Source organism: Triturus cristatus, chromosome 6, assembly GCF_964204655.1.
Source record: "Triturus cristatus chromosome 6, aTriCri1.1, whole genome shotgun sequence".
Lineage (NCBI taxonomy): Eukaryota > Metazoa > Chordata > Amphibia > Caudata > Salamandridae > Triturus > Triturus cristatus.
The window spans coordinates 1,512,388,917-1,512,394,916 of record NC_140589.1 but is presented as its reverse complement, the minus strand read 5'-3'; the positions used below and the strand labels follow the sequence as shown (position 1 = coordinate 1,512,394,916).

General features: G+C 42.7%; 1 long non-coding RNA gene across 3 annotated transcripts in view; it reads left to right on the top strand.

Moving 5' to 3' along the window:
* The first annotated feature begins 231 nt into the window (after nucleotides 1-231).
* The window catches only part of LOC146821615 (uncharacterized), a 179,615-nt gene continuing 173,846 nt past the window's right edge, over nucleotides 232-6,000 (top strand). For all 3 annotated transcript variants that reach the window (XR_014962745.1, XR_014962743.1, XR_014962744.1), the window contains exons 1-2: nucleotides 232-346; nucleotides 1,881-1,924. This is a non-coding gene — a long non-coding RNA (uncharacterized LOC146821615). The remainder of the gene's footprint in view (nucleotides 347-1,880; nucleotides 1,925-6,000) is intronic.

The following is a 6,000-nucleotide window of genomic DNA, read 5'->3' as shown; positions in this document are numbered from 1 at the left end:
GAGCAATTAGCTAAATTTGGTCAAGAAAGGGCCCTGAAAGGTGTCTAATTGAGTGCCTTGCTGCAGCGCTGTGAGGCAGTGGAACTCTGACAAGCACTCGCAATTAATTTTTGCTTTGACCTAATGGGACAACGATTGTTAATGTGCACACACTGTGTCATGTTTCAGCTCCTTTGAAAACAAACTTAGCGCAATGGCACTCATTTGGGACATCCGTGTTGTGGAGGGTAAATTGTATTTAAAGGGGACGCTCGCCATTGTGGTAGCACAACAGTTTTAGACGATAGCCCACATTTCTTTAATCCCGTAATGCAATTCATTGGTGCGCACACAGGCCTTAAAAATAGTAAGTAGAGAGAATCTTGTTTTGCTTTGTGTCGTGCGATCTCCCGCGCAAAACGTTAATAAATGTGGGTTAGTGTGTTGTGGGGAAATATTAGAATTGCTGTTATAGACTGAACGAATTTGAAAGTGATAGCAATTTGTTGTTAGTGATTATTCAAAATAAATTAGCTTAGAGTGTTGTGCAAAAACAAACACTGCTTTAAACCTGTCCTGCTTTAGAGAGTTCGCAGGGCCCGTGTAAGTGCTACAGTGTGTCTTTCAAGTGTGGGTTCAAAGGGAGTAATCTATCACACAGATAGAAAGTCCCTTTGAACTTGTCCTCAGCAGTGTTTATGACATTGGATAGGAAGGAAACAGACGATTGAAGGCGGGAGTGGTGTTGATGTTGCCATTATCAGCAATGGCGATATTGTACAGAGAGAAGCAGCGTTTGTAAAACGGCATTATGAGCAGAAAGAAAAATGGAAGAAACTAAATGTACAACATTGGTCTAAGGTAGTGTTTAGAGACACGTGCTGGATACTCGTCTCCACACACCAAGAATTTATATAACATGTTTGGAATTGTAGAATTGCCCAAGTCTCTCTAAATTAAATCTGGTTTTGTGTAAATATCTAACAAACACGATGTGAATGCTGTCCATTAACTGCTGCTTACCACCCAATTGGTCTACATCGTCTCAGTACTTACCAGGGACTTTGTAAGTATTTTGGGGGCCCTTGGCCAAACATAATTTATGGCCCCCTAGTCAGTACAAATCTGAATTTATTTTCCATTTTCAGCATATTCATGCTCTTGGCGACTATTGTCGTATCATTGACAACCCTCTTCGTTGGCCATCCTACTGCTGGGCCCAACACTGGAACAAACAATCCCTCTCTGACTGGCCAGCACTGGGAAGCAAAAAAACTAGTAGGACTGGTGCTTCGCCTTTTGAGCCGGAGCATATGGAGGGGTTTTTTCTTTACTGCACACCCGTCAGTGTTCCTTGAGGAACAGAGATTTTGAATAAGGTGGCAGCAGAAGGTGATTATGCCGGCTCATCAGCAGCTCCACATGAAGAGTGCAATCTTTGAGGGATCTTAGGATGCCGCTATGCACTGCACATTGACATGTGGCCTATCATCAGGCCCTTTCTTGGCGCAAGTGGTCTTGAACTGGACAGTGCCAGAAAAGCAAAAAAGACTTGTGGTCCAACCACGCCTTCTGCCCACAATGTGTGGTGTAGCTAGTCTTTCAGAACTATTCGGGCATACGGTGCTGATGGGTGCTTTTCTTCATTGTACTGCCTGTGCTGCATGGGACTGCTGAGTCAGGTGACAGTAGGCTATTATTGCACTGGTCAGGCTGCAGCTCCAAAAGGACAATGCACTCACAGGGGTGGCACTCATTGCCAATCTTTACTGCCCCCTAAGTGACACATGCTGAATAAAGGCAAAGGCCTGTTCAGTTGGGCTGGGCCTATGTATTTTAGAAGGGTAAAACACATGCTGAGTGTAACCAGAATCTAATCTGACTTTTTTTTTATCCCTCAGATGTGGGCCGTGCTTGCCAGACAGTCTAGGCCGGCTAACAAAAAGTAAGTAAACAAACTGCTTATTTTAAAAATCTGGTCAGTCTGGGATTGTCCTGAAAGCTTAATAATGGGGCACCTAGAAAGGTGGGTGTGCTGTCCCAAAGGCCAAATTGCCCATGCCATAAAACATCTCTGGTACTTACATGAGGTGGCAATTCTCCTCGAGATAAATCAACTTACAGTAAGGGGGGGGGGTGGGAAACTACCATTCGAATATTAGTCTTTCTTCCCTATCCTTCTCCTGTTGCAATAGCTCCACCTTTTTCCTTCAAAACACCCATGGTTCTGCCTCCCTCAGAGATGGGATACCAAAAAGTATTATATTTTTAAATTTTTGTGTGTGAATGTTTTTTTTACCAGATGTGTGTGTGTGTGTGTGTGTGCGTGTGCATCTCTATATGTGTCTTGCTTTAAGCAGAGCTCACAGAACTGCTCCCTCTTTAATTACACTCCTTCCTGTGTGGTGTCTTACAGCAGAGGTCAAAAAATACCTGCGGTCTCTACAATCCCTATTATTGTGACTGTGGTGGTAAACACGTCACCAGCTTATTTCCAAACCGAGCTCTGTTCTTGCGGTATTTCCCTGCATTTGCTGGAACCTTGATTGAGTAAAACTTCGAGTTCTACTTACGGGTTTGCTAGCAAGCCTTAAAACAAACATTGGTAAAGCCAATAGTTCTTAGCATTTTTGTTAAAGAGCACATTTGCATGTTATGTTATGTTATGTTATTTATTTTTGTATAGCGCACAGATGCCGCAGCAAAGTGGCGTCCTGGCGCTGAGGAGATGATACAACATAACGGCGAAGAAATACTAGTTGTAGATGAGGTGAAGCACTGGAAAAGCTGCAATTTGCACTTACCTATTGCGTTCTCATCTGTGGGAACACCACAGACTGAAACGCACACCACAGTAATGGTTTCAAGTACAATGCTGTTTCTGTCCCAGCGAGGATTTGCCTACTCTTCACAACATCTACATTTTGAACTACCACGTGTAGTCACCTGAGAAATGTGTCTGTATCTGTTGCAAATAGTTTCTGTGAAACCCAACATATGACAGATGCCTTTTTGCATTATATGTTCCATGGGAAAAACATGCGAGGAATTCTTGTTATATTAATAAAATAAGTAGTTTGAGATCCCTGTTCTGTGAGGGGTGTAATGCTGTCGGTAGTGTGAGACTGCTGGCATTTGAGAGGGTATTAATGTGCTTTCTGTAGTATGTGGCTGCCACTCTGAGGCGTATGATAGATTTCCAAGTAATGCGCAACTGCTTTTCTGTGAGGAGTGTGAAAGTGGTGTGGGTGGCATCAGTGGATGAATCAAGTGCTTTCAAGCCTTGGTTGTCTAATTATGTACACATCATCATTTATCATCTTAATCAGCACAACCCTAAGCGCTCCTTATCCGGCAGAGTCCCCTTATTCTTCGTTTTGTAGTTGGAGCATAAAATAATGTTACATTTTCTTTAGTTTCCATAGTGTTTGTTTCATTGTGCTTTCAATCTTATTGGGTTATTCAAGTTGTAGGTGTTTTTCATTGGTTGTTACTAATGTTTTCAACTAATTTGGCAGTTGTTTCCTTATATGTTAAATTTATTTTTATTCTTACTTTATTTAAAAGTATAATATCTGTAATTTATATTCCATTGTGTATAATAAAAATTATTTATTTTTTATATATTGTGATTGTAAGAAGTAACTAATTTCTTTTATATATATTTTTTTAAATTATTTTTTATAATTTGTTGTAGCACAGCAAGAATCCAGTTTTTCATACATAGGGAAGATACCAACACACTTCTGGATGTACACACAAAGCATAAGAATTACATCTATAAGACCATTAAATTAAAAAAGAAATACAGAAACAAGAGAAAGGAAAAAAACAAAAAAAAAAAACATTATACATTCTCCTTCCACCTCAGGATGGGTTCCCAAATTCGATTCCCAAGAGATCTACCCTTTTTGCCCTTCATTGCGTAGATCCCCTTCTCGAGATTATATACCGAGAGCAGCCGAGCTAGCCACTGTTGCAGGGTTGGAGGTACTTTATCTAACCATGCTTTTGCAATACACATTCGTAGAACCGACATGGCCATAAATAAAAAGTGAAATGAGGGGCAGTGCTCGGGCTCACCACTTATTCCAAGTACAATCCAAGTCGGCGTGAGGGAGATCTTAATTCCCAAGGATCTATCCAAGAAGGTATCAATAGCTCTATGCAATGTGTGTAGCTGAGGACAGGAGGCGAAAATATGGATTATATCTGCCTCCAAACTATCGCACTGTGGGCAGCTAATACCTACGGTTTCCCCCCACTGAGCTATCCTTGCAGGTGTTGGATACAGAGAATAGACCGTCTTATAATGCTGGGCCTGTAGCCCTGCAGAACATAGAATAGTCCGTCCCAATTCCAGTGAGTCTTGGAAACAGTCCCGATCTATGCCTAATTTCTCTGCCCATTTACTGCCGTATTTTCCCAGATCATCACCCTTAATTGATGAGAGCTCTGAATAGAACCTACGGATACTACAATCAGCCCCGCCCTCTATGACATCCAAAATCTTAATTTTACTAAACCCGACGGTTCCTCCCCGTTTATTGGCGAAAATTCTCCGAACTTGTAAGTATTTAAAAAAGCTCCTTCCGTCAATACTGTAACCAGCCTGTAACTCCAAAAACTGGAGAACCCCATTGGTCCCCATCAAGTCACCTAATTTCTGAATTCCCCGCCTTCCCCATTCAGCCATGACCGAGTCCGCGAATATTTCCCCTGGCAGGAATACATTCCTGACCATGCAGGTATATGCGTTAAACCTACCAAGCCCACATTTCTTACAAAAGGATGCCCATATTTTATAGGCTGCCAGCAGTGTTTTAAACCTAGTTCTTTTAAAGTAGCTGGGATCAGTGTACTTAAGGAAGCAGTTCTCCGCCTCCTCACCAATGAGTATCGCATATATGTCAGTAGATCCAGATTTAACCTGTGGGTCCACCGCCACCCCGCCTAGCAGACCACACATATACTGGAGGGCTGCTGCCCAATAATACATTTTAAAATCGGGAACCGCGCAGCCACCCCTCTCCCTAGGAAGAGTCATAAAGCGGAGCGCCTGCCTAGTTTTACCGTGTGCCCATATAAATCTATTAATTAGATGCTCCTACGCCAAAAACCATTTGGCCTAAAAAATAAGCGGAATTGCCCTGAATAAATAAAGGCACTTGGGTAAAATAATCATTTTTACCACGTTCGTGTGCCCAGCAATCGACAACTGGAGGTTGTGCATCCTGACAAGATCTCTTTTAGCTTTAGTAATCACAGGCCCAATATTCCTATCAACAGTATTATCCAGATCTGCCGAGATACTAATCCCTAAATATACAGCAGAGTCGACCACTCGTGCATCATTACAGACTGTCCTGTTGTTCTTAATTATCTGGGTCTTAGAACCATTGAGCGCGTAGCCTGAAGCCTGCCCGAATGCCTGGGCTTCTAATTCCACCTCTACTATAGGGCTAGCGGGCATTGGAGTCACGATAGCTACGTCATCTGCGTATGCCAAAGTTTTAAAATATCGACCCTGGACTTCTAGTGGCGGAATCTTATCATTTGATTCTAACTTACAAATCAATGGGTCAATGTATAATGTGAAAAGAAGTGGCGAACATGGGCACCCCTGACGGGTCCCACGCTTAATCTGAAGAGACGCAGTGTAGCCTCTATTGATTCTGAGTCGGGCTGTGGGAGCTCTATATAGAGCCTGGATTGCTCTGATGTACCCCTCCCCAATACCTCCCCGCCTCATGACCATCCACAGGTAGTCCCAGGAGACCCTATTGAATGCTTTCTCTGCATCCAGCAACAAGACAGCCATAGGGTCTCCTGAGACCTCTGTGGAAATATGGATTTTTCCGGTCAGTTATGTCCCCTATCTTGGACCCCAACGGTTCTATGTACATGTTACAAGTACATGTATGTTCCCTCCAGTTCCAGTTATGAAGACGCAAATACATGTGCGTCCACCGTTAACATGTCCTCTGTTGATCCGCCATGAATGGGCCGGATATTCCATTC